General features: G+C 45.4%; 1 pseudogene across 1 annotated transcript in view; it reads left to right on the forward strand.

The window, feature by feature from the left end:
- Nucleotides 1–16,561, forward strand: part of LOC147701942 (manganese-dependent ADP-ribose/CDP-alcohol diphosphatase-like) — a 103,534-nt pseudogene that overhangs the window by 444 nt on the left and 86,529 nt on the right. Inside the window, exon 2 of the transcript XR_015297486.1 lies at nt 1,094–1,712. The product of XR_015297486.1 is annotated as a manganese-dependent ADP-ribose/CDP-alcohol diphosphatase-like (transcript). The remainder of the gene's footprint in view (nt 1–1,093; nt 1,713–16,561) is intronic.

Consider the following 16,561-nt stretch of genomic DNA (forward strand, 5'->3'; position numbering starts at 1 on the left):
CCGAGACCATTGCATTGTAAATGCTTGTTTCCACCTCCAGCTGGGCCAAAGTTAAGGGGCCATCCGGCCTCCTTTTGTTTGTATGCTGACTGGGGCTTGCCTGGGACCTTACATTTAAATGTAAATGCCACAGAGGGAAACAAAGGCACACAGCTTGCCTTCTCTTCGCAGGTACTTAAGAAAGGCATGCTTTTACCCTTGTTCTGTCCCTGTATATACATGCAGACACTGTAAGACTGTGAGATGGGTTAGTCTGTCCCAGTATTTGCACACATAATTTAAGTAGCACTATTTTATTTCTTTTATAGCTCTACGTGGTGACGTCATTTGCATATTGTCTTACTTGGCCAGTCCCCCCACTTCTTTTTATAGCACTTGTGCCCGAACAACAAAGCAGGGGGTGGCCAGTGCCATAGGCTTTTTTTGCATTTTGATTGTAGAATATCAGTACCAGCAGCGTGCTCAGCCTCCACTCTCCAGAGAAGGGAATAATGGGATAGTGTAAGAGAGAGTTGCAAGGGACGTAGCAGCTATAGGTTCACTGCTCGCTTAGATAGGGGCTTAGCTACCAATAGTGCAGGAGAATAGTGCAGCAGCCCAACGATTTGATGAGCCACATTTTACCCTAATCATTGCAGATTTTTTACTACCAAACTAGCAGATGGGGGTATTTTCCCTTCTTGTGTTAGGGCTCGCGCCCTCCTTATCAGAGGCGTAACACAGGCCCCTGCAGCCCACGCGGTGGGGGTGTCCCAAGCTCCAGGGGGCCCCCTCGGCACTGCACTCTGACCCGAGAGCTCCTGGTAGAGCCCGGAGGGGGCCCCTCTAAGTACCTTGCAGGGAGGCCTCCTCAATTTTCGTTACGCTAGTGCCCCTTGCTACGCCACTGGCTAGCGAGTCACAGAACTGCGCCTCTGACCCAGTACCAGCTCTCTGGCTCGTGCCTTCATGTACTCGCCTACCTCTAAGTACGAATGAGACTACACATATCAGTTAAATAGAATAATAAGATACCATATCCCTGAACTAGCCATTTTTGTCTTCCTATTTCTGAGGTTACTGTTTTATTCGGTCTGTATACGACTTTCTCTAGGTGTCTTGGGACTGCTGGCAGGGTTATGGATCCCGAACCGAGTGACCACGCAGGATGCCCCTGGCCATGCTTCACTTTTGGAATCATAGCAGACGTCCAATATATGGACAAAGACGATGGCAGCAACTTCCAGCAGACGAAGACGCGGTACTACAGAGTAGACACAGCCTGGCTCTGCTCAGGAGCGCGATTGACGCGTGGAACAAGGAGCCTGTTCTCCCAAGCTTCATCCTGCAGCTCGATGACGTCATAGACGGCTTTAATGCACGGTACCTATCTTCACACCTGTCGCTTCAGACTGTTTTAGGAGAAATGGATAAAAGCAAAGCCCCCTTCCACCATGTTTGGGGGAACCATGAGTTTTACAACTTTAACCGAGACTATTTGAACACCTCAAAGCTCAGTACCAAACAACTAGAAGACGAAACAGTTCCCACTCTGCGCCATGATGGTGAAGATGTTTATGCTTACCATTTCAGTCCTTTCCCCAAGTTTCGTTTCGTTATCATCGACACCTACGACCTCAGCGTGCTTGGGCGGGAAACATCCAAAGAAAAATACCGGTATTCCCTGAAGATTTTGAAAGAGAAAAATAAAAACGAAGATCTTCATGACTCAGGTGAATCTACTTTTGTTTAATAATAGATTTGCTCATACTCTGGCAGGGGCTGTAATTTGATGGATGAATTTTGTTGCACTAGACAAACGAGAAAGGTGGTTACTATGTTACATTTTTTAAAATTTGCCAGTTTTTTTCTAAAATGTAGTATGATCTTCTGCTGTTGTATTTACTTTTAAGGTCTAGTCTATACGTAGCTTTAGCTGTTTGGTAGGAGTTATTGTCATCACACTAAACAACATACATCTGTATATAATAGATACAGAAAAGGGCTTTTGGACAGTCCCTTTCACTCATCGACCGCTGAGGACATTTGGCTTTAGGCATCAGATCAAACGGCTGGTCACTTGTGTACACACCAGCAGACGGTATTTTGAAGATGTGAGCATGTAAAAAGTAGTGCTTGTTTTTATTTTCACACAAACAATATGGCACCCCACCCTCTATCCCCCATGATACTTATAATGCATTAATGCACACAGCAGGTCAGATGGGAGAAAGAAACCCAACCAGGCATGTACTACTCCCTAACTGATAAAGCACATGCAAAGTACGTCTGGTACACAAAGGAAGGAAGTTACAGGTGTCTGTAGGAGAATGCTTTCTGTAGGACAAGAACTTAACTCACCCGAGAGTGACATGCTTCATCATTGGGTTCCATCCTCATACCTGCACTGAATGGTGCCTTGGGTGGGCTACAACTCTCCAATTGAGGGGAGCTGAGTTTTTGGTTAGATGAACGGTACGTTTGAATCGGGGGCAGAGTGCTATCATATGTATACAAAAAGAGTGGGGTGAGTAAAAGTATCTCCTTTTTGTTGAATATCAGTTGTATTCTGGTGCCCCCAGATAGCGTTAAAAAGAAGTTTGAAGTAACAGGGAGTTAGGAAAGAATACTACCTATGCGAGGTCAATATGTTTCTGCGGTGGAGTGAGCCTACATAGTGTTCAGGGGCATTCATCAAGACGGTAGACCAAAGTGGTACAGTCACTCTGCAACAAGAATTCTAAAACCTGATCAAGGCTTCAGGGTAGTAAACCAGGTGATACGGAAGATGGCCCACAATGCCTTAGTTATGGGGTCCACCATCATACTAAATAATGGAAACACAGAGAATAATTAAAAGCATTCAAGATCATGACAACAATATGAATGTCTACTGCTAAAATTAAGTGCAAAGACATGAGTGAAAGAAGTGACACAATTATCCTCCACCAATGTGCACACTAGTGATGTGGCAGAGTGAGGAGTAATCTTACTCGTAACATAGGGGTTCTGCTCACTCTCAAGCCTCAAAAGGCCACACCATAATAGTGAAAAGCATACAATCAGTAGGGATCATGGAGTGCATGTAGTGGGCAACTCTGTGGGGTAAGAGAGCCACTAGATATATACAGTAAAAGAGGTACAGGTCTATCTGTCAGCCTCTAAGGATCTCATTGTGTGAAACCTCTTATGAGGTCTCAGTCGTGGGATGGCAGCATGGATGGTGCCAACCTTTGCTACTTGTGCAGAACACTGCTGCTTGCTGAAAGGTGGGTAAATGTCTGCCCCCTGAAAAAAATCTAATATTGCAAGAGACCAAAGAGGAGGTGAGGGGGGCAGGAGAGACCTTGGAAATGTTAATCAGTCTATGTGAGGTGGGAGTGATGTGAGAGGGAGCAGCAGGGATCCCTTAAGTATGATTAGACCGAAATCAGAAGTGAGATATGGTCTCAAGTTGCTGCTCCTAGCTGTGCAACCCACAAATGTATGTAGGAAGATACAGGCCATGCTAGAACCAGGAGACAGTATATGCGAGGATGCTTAACTTGTGCGACAGTCAGCAGTTCAATGCAGTGAAGTGGTAAATCCTATTACACAGTGTGAGAAAGGGGGTCTCTAGTTGGCAGAGGTTTGCACCCTGTCCAAGTAAGGACCATTACTCTAGTCAAGGTAAGTCAGATACACACCCTAAATTAAGTTGTGCTCACCCTCTGGTAGCTTGGTACAGAGCAGTCATGCTTAACTTAAAAGGCAATGTGTAAAGTATTTGTGTAACACTTAAATTACAGTAACTCAATGAAAACACCACAAAAAGACTCCACACAGGTTTAGAAAAAATAGAGAATATTATCTGATTAAAACAAGACCAAATGACAAAAATCCAATTAGTAGAAGTCGAGATAACATTTTTTAAAGATTAAATGTGAAAACAGTGCTTAGAATCCACCAGCGCTCAAAAGGTTACTTGAGATCGTGAGCGACCGGTGCAGCGTCAAAGTTTAGACTGACCACGATGGAGGGCAGGCCGGCTGCAAGACCCAGACAGGGGAACTAGGACTTAGGACCCCATGGGTGTTGCATAACCTTACAAATTGAAACACCAGTGGGGTCATCTGCCTTATCACTTGTCCCTGCAAACTCCAGTATGTGGGTATGACTACCCGCAAGGTTAAAACCAGGGTGGTTAAACACCACAGCTCAGTGGGATGCAAAAAATTTAAACATAAAACTGACCAGACATTTTTCAACGTACCTACACACCAATGAGGAAATCAGATGGGTTTATTATAGACAAACCCCGCTACACCACCCATATGGATAACCTAAAGACTTTGCTGTTCCAGAGGGAACAATGTAGGATTTTCAGACTCAAAAGTCACATATGGAAACTGAATGATGATATCCTGTGAAGTGCCCTACAATGACCTTCTTGGGTAGTTTCCAATAATCAGTAGGAACTGCACGTTTGTGGATGACATAATCTTTAGATGGTGCCAGACTGATTCCTTGCTCCCCCACAGAATATGTGCTCCCTTGGACCAGCTAGCTCACAGTGCCACCATAAGCCCTCCTACCCTAGACAGGGAGTGAACAGTTCTGGCAACCAATGAACATGACAACCCTGTTCCCTCAGGTACCATGGTGACAGACCTAGAATTGTTAACTCATAGACTTGATCTCACTTTTGCTCACAGAAATATACACAGAATACACAATGGGACGTTTTCAATGTTTATTGAATCGAAGTGATTCTTGTATAGAAAATATGTGCTGCAATGATCAATAGACAGAAGCGGATGCAAGTTATAATAAGTGTCAGGACAGTGAACAGAATAAAAAGTTCCACCATTGTGCTGAAACAATGTATATATGCAAGCATATACAATAATATAACAACTCTGCGTACTCCTACTATGCAAAACCATTTTCTATAGGTCTAGGGTGTGTGTGTGTGTGTGTGTTCTACCAAGAAACCCCCTGCTGGATGAACCACACCCCAATACTTGGTGGGTAAGAATGTAGGACCCTGTCTCGGTCATGAACTGTACACCACTCATGGAAATGTCAGTCAGCTGCTGGGAGAAAAGCTTCATTCAGCATATCCATACATGCTGAATGAAGTCAGCAGAAGTACCTCCTCTGACAATGACCGGAAACAGATGTTTATATGTAGAAAGAGGCATCCTTGCTTTGGGCCGAGATTGTGATCAAGCTGCCATTGTTTGTATTCTAAGATAAGTGTGTTGCCATATGGACGTAAATAACAACAGATGTGTATAACATGTGTAGGCCTTGTAAACAATGCCAAGGCAGTATGATAGTGTTCTTGCGAAGTTGATTCATGTAAGTAAGGTCAGTGTTTTCTAGGACACAAACCCAAAGTATCACAAATGCAAATGTGTGTCAAAAGTGGAAAGTGGTAAAGTGTCCTACTAGGCCTAACTGGGACACATACCCACTCCTAGGACATAACTTGGCTAAGGAGCTATCTAAAGCTAGAACAAATCCTATTACTAAAAATGCAACAGCAGTTGTAAAAGAAATGTCTAAAAGTCAAATGTTAAAATAATGATAAAAATGCTAAAACGGGTACTAATGCTTTTATTTGGAGACCCAAAGCATAAAGAAAGTCAGTATGTCTTAAGAAATATATATATAAAAGTAATAAATGTAGAGCAATTTAAAAGACATTTGGAAGTTAAAATGAGGCCAAATAAAAAGGTTCTCACTACATGGAAGAGTCAGCTGTTTATGTGCTCCGAGTGGTAGACAAAATATTTTTGTTCCCAGTGTCTGAAGACAATGATCCCAGAGACACACCTCGGAGTAGGTTGATAGAACAAGTATGTTCCCATCCAAACTCCACAGCACCAGCCACATTCTGCGGGAGCTAGGACAGCCAATTGATATTCCGTTGAGACAGAGCCAAGAGCCACACCACCAGGTGTGAAAGCAACCCAGGGATTCTCATAGAACACGGCTGGTAGCAATGAAATCCTCAAGGGACTGCTATGCAATTGGGGCTTTAGTGGGTCCACCTGTACGTGTACGTCCGAAGGTTCAACCAATTGTGACCCCTAGCACAGGTCTAGGGCACACTCGCAAGTGCACATACTCTGTGCAACTAAACATCTATGCATACTAAGGACCCACTTCAAGTATTCCAGTAGTCAGAACCGCTGAAAAAAAGTTCAGTATCCGATTCCGACACCAGAATTTGAAAGGAAGATCCCAATGTTCATGTATAAACCCTTCACCTAACCCTTCATATCTGCACACTTGATGGTGTTGTAGACAGTACTGTAAGTGAAAAGTTGAGATTGGTAGTGTAATGTACCCATGGATTATTCAATCCGAGGATGCTACCTTTGCAACTGTAAATGGTAATTTCTCCAGTCTTTCAATATGTAACATCGTGTATTTTGCATCCTTCTGTGTCATAGCTATCTGTTGTTCTGAAAGGTGGTAAGGTGAAACAGATTTGTGATGTTAATGTGATACCACTGGACGTGGGCATAATACAGTGTCTGTAGTGTCCTGCTCAACAATAGAATTGACTTAAGTTGGGACTGTCCGTGTTGTAATGCACACGTCTTGCTGTATGACATCTATTGTTTCAATGTTTCCGAGGAATATATCCAGTCATACCGTTGGCCAATACTGCAAGAGCCTGTTCTAAGTTAGCCCTATCAGTCTTCCGCAGTCTTTCAGCAGCCTCCTATTGAGATATTTTCCATATCTCATTATAGAAGGCCTAAAGAAAGTGTTTTGCCGTGGTTTTCGAGGACCCAATGAGAAGTCCCTTAGTTCCAGATTATCAGACATAAGGGACAAGTGATGTCGTACCTGAGACAGTGAGCGGACTGGCTCAGCACACATCTATTTTCATGCACAATTTCAAAAAATGTCAGTAATACACAAGAATCAATAACTAAACATTAGCATGGCGTCTTCCAAATTAATCAAATAGACTATATTCTTCCTTTATTCTTTTATTCATGGTTCTTTTGTTTAAAAGCACACCACAGAATTCATAGCCGATGTGGCGCGTTTCGTCCCAACGGGACTTCTTCAAGGCTGTTATATATTTAGGTAGTCCACATGAACATAAACCAACAGATTTGATGGCAAGAGAAGTGCTTTTACGAAGAGAATTTAAGAAGAGAAGATAACACACAACTACTGTACGTCTTGGGTACTGAAGTACATCAGAATGATAAGTAACGGAAGTGAGTAAAGTGTACCTCAGCATTGTGAACTGAAGTCTGGATTTAGGAAATTGGTCTTGTTTTTGGTTTTTCCAGTTAGTGGAGACGTAGAAAGGTCACGTTCCTGGCTCTTAGCACCACTTTTCTGTTCTAACTAATATACACTAGGCTGAGTGGTGCAGGTCTTTAGTGCCTTGACCTCCTGTTTTCTGTTGTACATGAGACAGTGTTGAGGTCTTTAGCGAATCAAGGCACAACTTCACAACACTATAAGATGTTACCAACGCAGAATGTTCAGTCTGCACGTATCACATGTTGGGCGTATTTGCTGTGAATCCCTTGCTGTTACCTAAGAATCGAACCTAACATCTGTTTGTGTCTAATGGCCACTTTAACCATCCTTTTCAATTGTGGTCTGATGAGTTATGCTTACTGTTACACAGCATGCTGTCTATAGTATCCTCATTGCATGTATGTATTGTGTGCGGGAACCCATGATGGATTCAAATATTTTATGTTGGCGAAGCCAAGACACGTTGTCTATTGCACAGTTTCGTTCAGGAAAATTATTTGTTGTGGTATTAAACAGGCCTAAATAAAGGCTCAGTTCCCTGAACCTGCCAAAATTTAGACCCCCAGATAGACTTTACATCTATTGCAAAACCTTGTTCAGAGAGTTGGGAAAGGAAAGAAGTAGAGTGAATCAGCTTAGTGTCAGTTAACATATTTTTCTTTGCAGGTTTCGGTGGCAAGCCTATAATAAAAAGAGGCCGGGTCAGGGATGTCATACCCAGTAACATAATCAAATGTCTGTGCAAATGCTTATCAACTACTCCTTGGTGGGGTGTTGCAATACTCACATTGTGTAATATTTAAAACGTCACAGGGAATACGGGTAATGTTAAAAACAAAACATCTCATCAAAAGTTAGCTTACCATCATGTAATTCTTCAGACGAAAACACAGTTGAATGTTCTAGATCAGTTAATATTTCATAGAATGCATCAATGTCCCAATCATCCAAAAGACTACTAAGGGTGATAATTGAAAGAAATTTGGAATTTGTAAAAGTTCAGTGGGACCATACAAATAAAATGATACCTTATCCCACACAATCCCATCCAGAACTCGAACAGCTGAAATGTTCACGAGGTGATGATGCATGTGGTTTCAGAATCAAGTTTACCATGTGTACTGCTGAGCGTTGTGGGATGCAATGTCCATTCAGAATTAGAAAGTACACTGTCACAAACCAATCCAAAGGACCAGGACAAGTAATGCAATTGTAATCCAAAAGTGTAACCATGGAGAAACAAAGTTTGATATTTTCAGCCAAAGACTGAAAACATGCACCTTCAGTTCAAAAGGCAGGGGCGTTGGGGCGGAAGTGGCTCCAATGTGTCAGAGGAGAAGTCAATAACATTGATGATGTAACCAGAGTTCTTTTCAGGACTTTGAATAGAAATTTGTGTTTCCTGCATGGAGGAATGGGATGGACTTTTGTATGGGGCTCGAGCTGCCGATCTTTATTGCCAGGGGATGCCCCCGTAAACATTTTAAGATTTGGAAAGGATGGGCGGATTACCGTGGGCTGGAACTTGACCCACCGCCGGAGGGGGTCGCTTTCTTGCCAGTCTTATAGGTGGGTGGAGTGTTATGTTATGTTAATCGGATTCTTCTATAGCGCAATGGCTACTCCAGAAGGAGTGTCCCGGCGCTTTGGCGAAGAAGTCCTTAGGGAGTGGCAACATAACTGCAAAACATAAGGAACGGCGGGACTATCTGGTAAAGAGCCAGGTTTTTAGAGCCTTTCTGAAAGACGTCAGACTAGGAGACTGTCTGAGAGAGAAGGGAAGCTCATTCCAGGCACAGGGGGCCAGGTAATGAAAAGAGCGCCCACCTTGTCTAATGCGCTTAATGGACGGAACGACCATTTTGGACAAGGAGGCAGATCGCAAGGCCCTTTTCGGTTTGTAAAAAGCAAGACGTTTCCTGATGTAACAAGGGCCTAAGTCATGAAGGGCCTTGTAGGTCAGCGTCAGACTTTTGAAAAGGACCCTTTTGGCTATAGACAGCCAGTGCAGTTCTTTTAACAGGTCTGAGGCACTAGCACGTCTAGGGAGCCCATAAATAGCCCGGGCAGCTGAATTTTGGACTACTTGAAGTCTCCTCACGAGATATTTGGGGAGTCCTAGGTAGAGGGCATTTGCGTAGTCTAAACGTGACCCAACAAGTGCTTGAACAATGACCCTTCGATGGTTAATAGAGATCAAGGGGAGAAATTTCCTGAGCATCCGAAGGATCCCGAAACATTTCCCCGAAAGACAGGATATTTGAGGCCCAAAGGTTAAATCATTGTCGACAATGATACCAAGATTTTTGGCCTTGACACTTGCGTTTGCAGGTGGAAACAAGTCTTGTGGCCACCAGCTTTTCCAGTTTGGTTCAGAGGCGCATCCAAAAAAAAGCAGCTCCGACTTATCGGAGTTGCATTTTAAGCCGTGTCGTCTGAACCAATCAAATACTGCTTCTAGGCAGCCTCTGATGCGAATCCCATCGAACACCTCATTCTTGTCATATGTAAACAAGAGCTGGGTGTCGTCAGCGTAAGACACGATCTGAGCGCCAAACGACTCCGCAACCTCTGCAAGGGGGGCCAGAAAGATGTTAAAGAGCAGGGGGCTAAGAATAGACCCCTGGGGGACCCCTACTTCCAGAGGTGCCATAGCGGCGGAGTGAGGTGGTGCCCAGATCGTTTGCCGACGGCTGGCTAGAAATGATTTGAGCCAGTTCAACACCGTCCCCCGAAGACCACAATCCCAGAGTCGTATTAGGAGGGTATCATGGGGAACGGTGTCGAACGCCGCCGACAGGTCCAACATGACCAACATGGCCTTTCCTCCAGCATCCAAAACCTCTCTGATGGCGGTAGTGACTTCAAGTAGCGCGGTCTCTGTGCTGTAATTCGCACGAAACCCCGATTGAGTGTTGTGCAACAGATTGTTCTTCTCGATGAAGTCAGAGATTGTTCTGTGCACATGTCTTTCCGCCACCTTCGCCAGAGCGGGGAGGAGAGAGATTGGCCTGTAGTTGGCATGAACGATGGGATCCAGGGCTGGTTTTTTTATAAGTGGAAGAATGAGAGCACTCTTCCAAGCCTGGGGGACTACACCAGAAGACAGTGAGGAATTAAGAATGGAATTGATGAGGCCGTTTAGCACAGGGGCTATTTTGTTGAGACAAGAAACAGGGCAGGGATCTAGAGGAGAGCCCGACTTCAGTCCTGTCAGATGATCTAATGAGGACGCAAGGCTCAGCTGAGGGAATTCCCAGAGAGTGGGCTGTGAAGAGGAGAGGGCACCAAGGGAAACAGCCTCAGGTTGTTTAGAGTAAACAGCAAGGGAGGCTTGGATGGATGTTATCTTGTCTACAAAATAATGCGCCAGTTCAATCAGCCAGGGTTCTGAGTGAGACTGAATGGAAGTGCCTAGGGACGGAGAAGTAAAGTCCTTGACAATTTTAAAGATTTCCTTACAGGAGTTCTCTGATTCATCAATACGACGTTCAAGATAAGATTTTTTCCCATTCCATATCAACTTGTGGTAGGATCTGGTCAAGTTTTTGAATTTTACTTTCTCGAGAGGATTGTAGTCTTTCCTCCAGGCTCTTTCTGCTCTCTTGCAGTTTTGGCGAGCTTCTCTAAGCTGAGAGGTAAACCAAGGGGCGGAGGGTCGTTTGTTTCCAGATTTAGCGACTTTCTCGGGCACGAGAGCCGCCAGTCTTGCCGTAAGCCACTCAGTAAAATAAGCTAGATCGGTTTCCACATTACCTGACAGGGTGCAGGGTGAACATGACATGGCCTGCAGTAGCATCTCATTTGAGAGCAGATGAAAAGGCCTGGAGAGACGTTTGGAAGAGGTAGTGGGATTTGATCTAGGAGGAGGGGCACATGATAGGACGAAGGTGATTAGATAATGATCCGACCATAATACTGGCTGTGGAGCAAGTGAATTAATAGAGATGGTAGAGAAGACTTGGTCCAGGGTGTGGCCCTTATTATGCGTAGGATCATGAATGAATGGTATTAGTCCTAATGCTGTGGTGACATCCATAAGTTTCATTGTGTCAGGGTTAGTGGCCTCATCCATGTGTATGTTTAGATCGCCTAGGAGTATGCAGTGTTCCGATTTAAGACATGGGACTGAAAGTGCTACCTGTAGTTCATCCAGGAAAGAGCCTAAGGGACCGGGCGTTCTATATAAGAGGATGCCGGTGCATGCCTGGGAGGGTGACAAATGAAGTGTGTAGCCAAGGGCCTCGGTATCCTGAATATTGTCAATCGGGAAAGTAGTGCAGTGCAGCTGGTTGTTGACTATGATAGCCACACCGCCCCCACGCCCAGAAATTCTATCCCTCCTAATGATGGAATAGTTAGGTGGGATGGCGTTGACTAAGTCAGGGGCCGAGGTGTCACTAAGCCATGTTTCTGTAAGAAAGAGGCAGGATATATTAGAATTATCAAGCAAGTTCCATATGCCCAGCGCATGACAGCCCAGGGAACGTGTGTTAAGAAGTAGGCAAGCAGTAGAGATCGGATGATGAGCCAATATGGGCTTATCGAGTGTGGGAAGACGGCATCCGCAATCAGTGCAACCTTTTCTTAAGGCACGGCTACCAGGGAAAACATAGTGGCAGCGACCTACCGGAGGACGAAGAATTAGGAGGGTCTCCGACGGGTAGGAAAGCGACATGGCCAAAGCCAAGAAGAGTAGAGCACCGTCCAAGAAGAAATGCCAGCCGGCCGTCCTGCCCCGTCTGCTGCCGGAACGCTGACGGGCGCAGACGGGCAGGACTCAGGCACAGAGAAGGCGCCACCCTGCGCGTCACCGCTGCGCGTTGAGAAGGGTGGAGCTTTAAGTAGGCCGGCGGAAGTAAACTAAACAGGCGCCACGACCCGCACCAATATGGCGGCGTCTGGCTTCAGCTACAGAACAAATATGGCGCTCCCTCACCACCCCAGAACCGGACCCGCAAAATAGCGGTGCTTAGGTAATTTTTACGTGCGAGTGAGGGGCCACAAGTAGCGCTAAAGCGAACAAGATAAAAGCAGTCTGAATTAAATTATAAACAAAGAAAAAGTTAAAGCGCTGTAACAGCAGTCTTAAAATCACCGCAGAAGCGCGAAACGCGCAGTCCTTTGAAGCGCTAAGCTAAGCAGCCTGTCCTTTAGGCACCTTTTGCCAGGGAGAGTCGCCGATCAGGTTCCGCCTTAAGTAGGCCGGCGGAAGTAAACTAAACAGGCGCCACGACCCGCACCAATATGGCGGCGTCTGGCTTCAGCTACAGAACAAATATGGCGCTCCCTCACCACCCCAGAACCGGACCCTCAAAATAGCGGTGCTTAGGTAATTTTTACGTGCGAGTGAGGGGCCACAAGTAGCGCTAAAGCAAACAAGATAAAAGCAGTCTGAATTAAATTATAAACAAAGAAAAAGTTAAAGCGCTGTAACAGCAGTCTTAAAATCACCGCAGAAGCGAGAAACGCGCAGTCCTTTGAAGCGCTAAGCTAAGCAGCCTGTCCTTTAGGCACCTTTTGCCAGGGAGAGTCGCCGATCAGGTTCCGCCTTAAGTAGGCCGGCGGAAGTAAACTAAACAGGCGCCACGACCCGCACCAATATGGCGGCGTCTGGCTTCAGCGACAGAACAAATATGGCGCTCCCTCACCACCCCAGAACCGGACCCGCAAAATAGCGGTGCTTAGGTAATTTTTACGTGCGAGTGAGGGGCCACAAGTAGCGCTAAAGCGAACAAGATAAAAGCAGTCTGAATTAAATTATAAACAAAGAAAAAGTTAAAGCGCTTTAACAGCAGTCTTAAAATCACCGCAGAAGCGCGAAACGCGCAGTCCTTTGAAGCGCTAAGCTAAGCAGCCTGTCCTTTAGGCACCTTTTGCCAGGGAGAGTCGCCGATCAGGTTCCGCCTTAAGTAGGCCGGCGGAAGTAAACTAAACAGGCGCCACGACCCGCACCAATATGGCGGCGTCTGGCTTCAGCGACAGAACAAATATGGCGCTCCCTCACCACCCCAGAACCGGACCCGCAAAATAGCGGTGCTTAGGTAATTTTTATGTGCGAGTGAGGGGCCACAAGTAGCGCTAAAGCGAACAAGATAAAAGCAGTCTGAATTAAATTATAAACAAAGAAAAAGTTAAAGCGCTGTAACAGCAGTCTTAAAATCACCGCAGAAGCGCGAAACGCGCAGTCCTTTGAAGCGCTAAGCTAAGCAGCCTGTCCTTTAGGCACCTTTTGCCAGGGAGAGACGCCGATCAGGTTCGGCCTTAAGTAGGCCGGCGGAAGTAAACTAAACAGGCGCCACGACCCGCACCAATATGGCGGCGTCTGGCTTCAGCTACAGAACAAATATGGCGCTCCCTCACCACCACCCACACCCTTCCTCAGTGTGGGATATGCAGGGTGTTTGATGGACTCTGTGTGATACTCTGGACATGTAAACCTTTGTTAGTGGCGGCATAAACGCAATCGGAGGGAGGGCTGGAGGGGGGATTGTTTGGTTGTAAAAGTCAACGGCATTATTGTTGGTCGATTGATGTGTGCAGTAGTTTCCGGGTTGCAGAACTATGCAATATATGTGACCTGTGACAAATAAAATCTGTTTAAAAAAAAAAAATGTTTCTGTACTTGTTGACCAGTTTATTATGAAGTCAGGTGGCCAATTTCTTTCGATCAAGAGAATCTTGTATCCTTGAGTGATCTCCTCCCAAAAGAGGGCATTATTAAACATGGGCACTCCCCCCTCCAACCATAGTTAGACTTCGTATAAGCAATGTGGAAGTGACTGGTGCTTCCACTGTGATATACTCAGTACTACTCCCACCAGACAATCCAACAGTTTCTAGCAAACTATTGTGACTTCTGCCGCGCTGTCAATGCTCATTCCCCGATCACAAGCAAAGTCCTCAATATCCAGGGCATGCCTGACCTTAAGTCCGGTTACCTTGTTTTTGAATTGAGGTTTAGATGTGTTAGGCTTTTCTTATTGCTTAAAAATGTAGTCAGGCGAGCGTTGTGAGTCCTTCCTTAGTTTCACAGGCCCTTCTGATCTGCACTCTGACTGTCTTCCTCTCGCCAAACATTTATCGGATAAATCCTGTAAGGAACAAGAGAAATGTGTATCAGTATCCTGATAACTTTCTGATGGTTTAAAATTATTACGGTTCCGCAAGTCATAACATTTCTCTGTGGATTCCTGTGTAGGAGACCCACCCCGTGATTCTATTTTATCTTTGTTTTTATTATTGTTCCACTTCTTTTTTTCAGAAGAGTAGGGTGCTTGCTTAGAGTTATCCTTTTCAGTATTACTTTTCAATTGTGGTTTCCCTGGTCTGGCCCACAAATTATCTCTAACCAGTGTAGCATAAATGTCCTTGATAATTTAGGTAATTTGCACTCTTGCTGTGCAGGAGGCAAATCCCTTAAGCATTGGCGTATGGCTAACGTTGCTGTTTCCCCTTTAATGTTACTCAACGTTATGGCGGATACTACAGCAAAGTTGCCCATCAGTTTCATCCCTAAGTCCAGGGCAGGGGCTGCTCCCTGCTCATTTTGGACTGTTTCAATTCTTCAGGTAGAACTGCCAATGAAGGGGTACCATGTGTTCTGGTGTATACTGCAGAAAAGACTGTACCTCAAGTAGCACAGTCCTCTACAGGGGAAGCAATCCCCATCGGCAAGCAAATTGTCAATATTCATTTTTTTCCTGCAGGCCTGTATGGAAAATTCTGATTCAAGCTGATTGTTTTTTGTGTGCAATCCAATATGGAATCTCTTCTCTCTTGGTGGGAACCTTTCCCATAATTGCATTCAATGTTTGTGGGCTAATGCCTGGTGCGACCAATTGTGGTGGTGCAGCTTGAACAGCCTGATCAGGAGTAAGTTTTAATGTGCTCATCACAAACTGTGTAGGGTATCTCTATATTATTACTAGATTATTGTATAATCCCTGCAGTTGGGCTGCGGTCAAATTGTTGATACTGCGATGCAGTGTTTATCCGGCTAGGACTGGCCATGTTGCCCCCTCATTGCTGAGTGGGCCCTCAGTCTCACGTTTTCTATAGTGTTAGGGAGGGCACCTTTAAACAAATAAAAAATGTTCTTGGTAAGTGAGAGGAACTTCTATTGCCTCATATGGAGTGTATTCATCTACTATTTCATTCTCAGTGTATTCGTGAAATACTCATGTTGCATCATCTGCAGCTGGTAATGTAACCCAAGAATAAAACACCTGTTCCATATGCTTTGTGTGCTCTACCAGGAAGGTAATGTCCCCGCCATCTACTGTAAGACCATTTTGTAATAATTTTTGAGTGACTGTATATCCTCCGTTCTCAGAGATGTTTTGTGGAATGTATGCAAGAAATGAATTACAGAGTTCGGCTAACACAGTAGGAATTAGATCCATTTAAGCTTGAATTACCAAAACATAGGGTATACCTACTCATCTGAGGAGGACATTCCCTACTACCACAGACATCTCAGGTTAAAAGGTGTGTAAGGATCTCTGAGAAGGCACAATTGAACTACTCAGTTGATCCATACAAAATAAGAACCCAACCAATGTTGGAAGCGCCATGTCGTGTAGTTTCCACCAATCAGTGAGAACTGCATGTTTGTGGACGACATAATTTAAATCATGTTACTAATCGCTCGTTGATGCCGTGCGAGGAGGAGGAGCCGAGTGAGTGGAGGGGCTGCTGCACAGCGCTGCGGTCTGTGGTACTGCGGCAGAACTGCAGAGTGCGGGCCTGGGTTCTGACTTCTTCCCTGCCCCTGGTTGCCTTCGGCTGCCCCCACGATCGCCTACCATTTCCTGGCAGTTTAAGACGCCCTTATTGTTGTCCAGACTTGCCTGTATACCGAAGGCCCTTAGCTGTCCCGGGAGGACTGGAGGCTGAGGGGAGGGGAGGGGAGGGGAGTCCCCGAGGGCCAACGCAAGAATACTGGAGTACTGATTGAGACCCTCTGGTGGAGAACCTGTGGAGGTTTGTAAGAGGTGTTACCAAATAGTAGGGATATGGATACTGGAAGAGTATCTGTGGACACAAGGGAAGGAGCCAAGCAGAGAGCGGCAAGCAGCTGGTCGGCCGGCCAGGCGAAGGGATTAGGACACCGTTTTTGCAGACACTGACACTGACACTGACACTGTCATTGTGCTTGCCCCACCGCCAAGAGTTACCGCGAGGTATCGCGGGTTGCTTGCAAGCCCATTATTACAGCCCGCTGCCACGCCCATTGATGGTGGTGCCACCTGCTCCGTTCTGCTGCTCTGCCGTTGTGCCATCTCAGGGAAACAGAAAG

Source organism: Lissotriton vulgaris, chromosome 7 (assembly GCF_964263255.1).
Source record: "Lissotriton vulgaris chromosome 7, aLisVul1.2, whole genome shotgun sequence".
NCBI lineage: Eukaryota > Metazoa > Chordata > Amphibia > Caudata > Salamandridae > Lissotriton > Lissotriton vulgaris.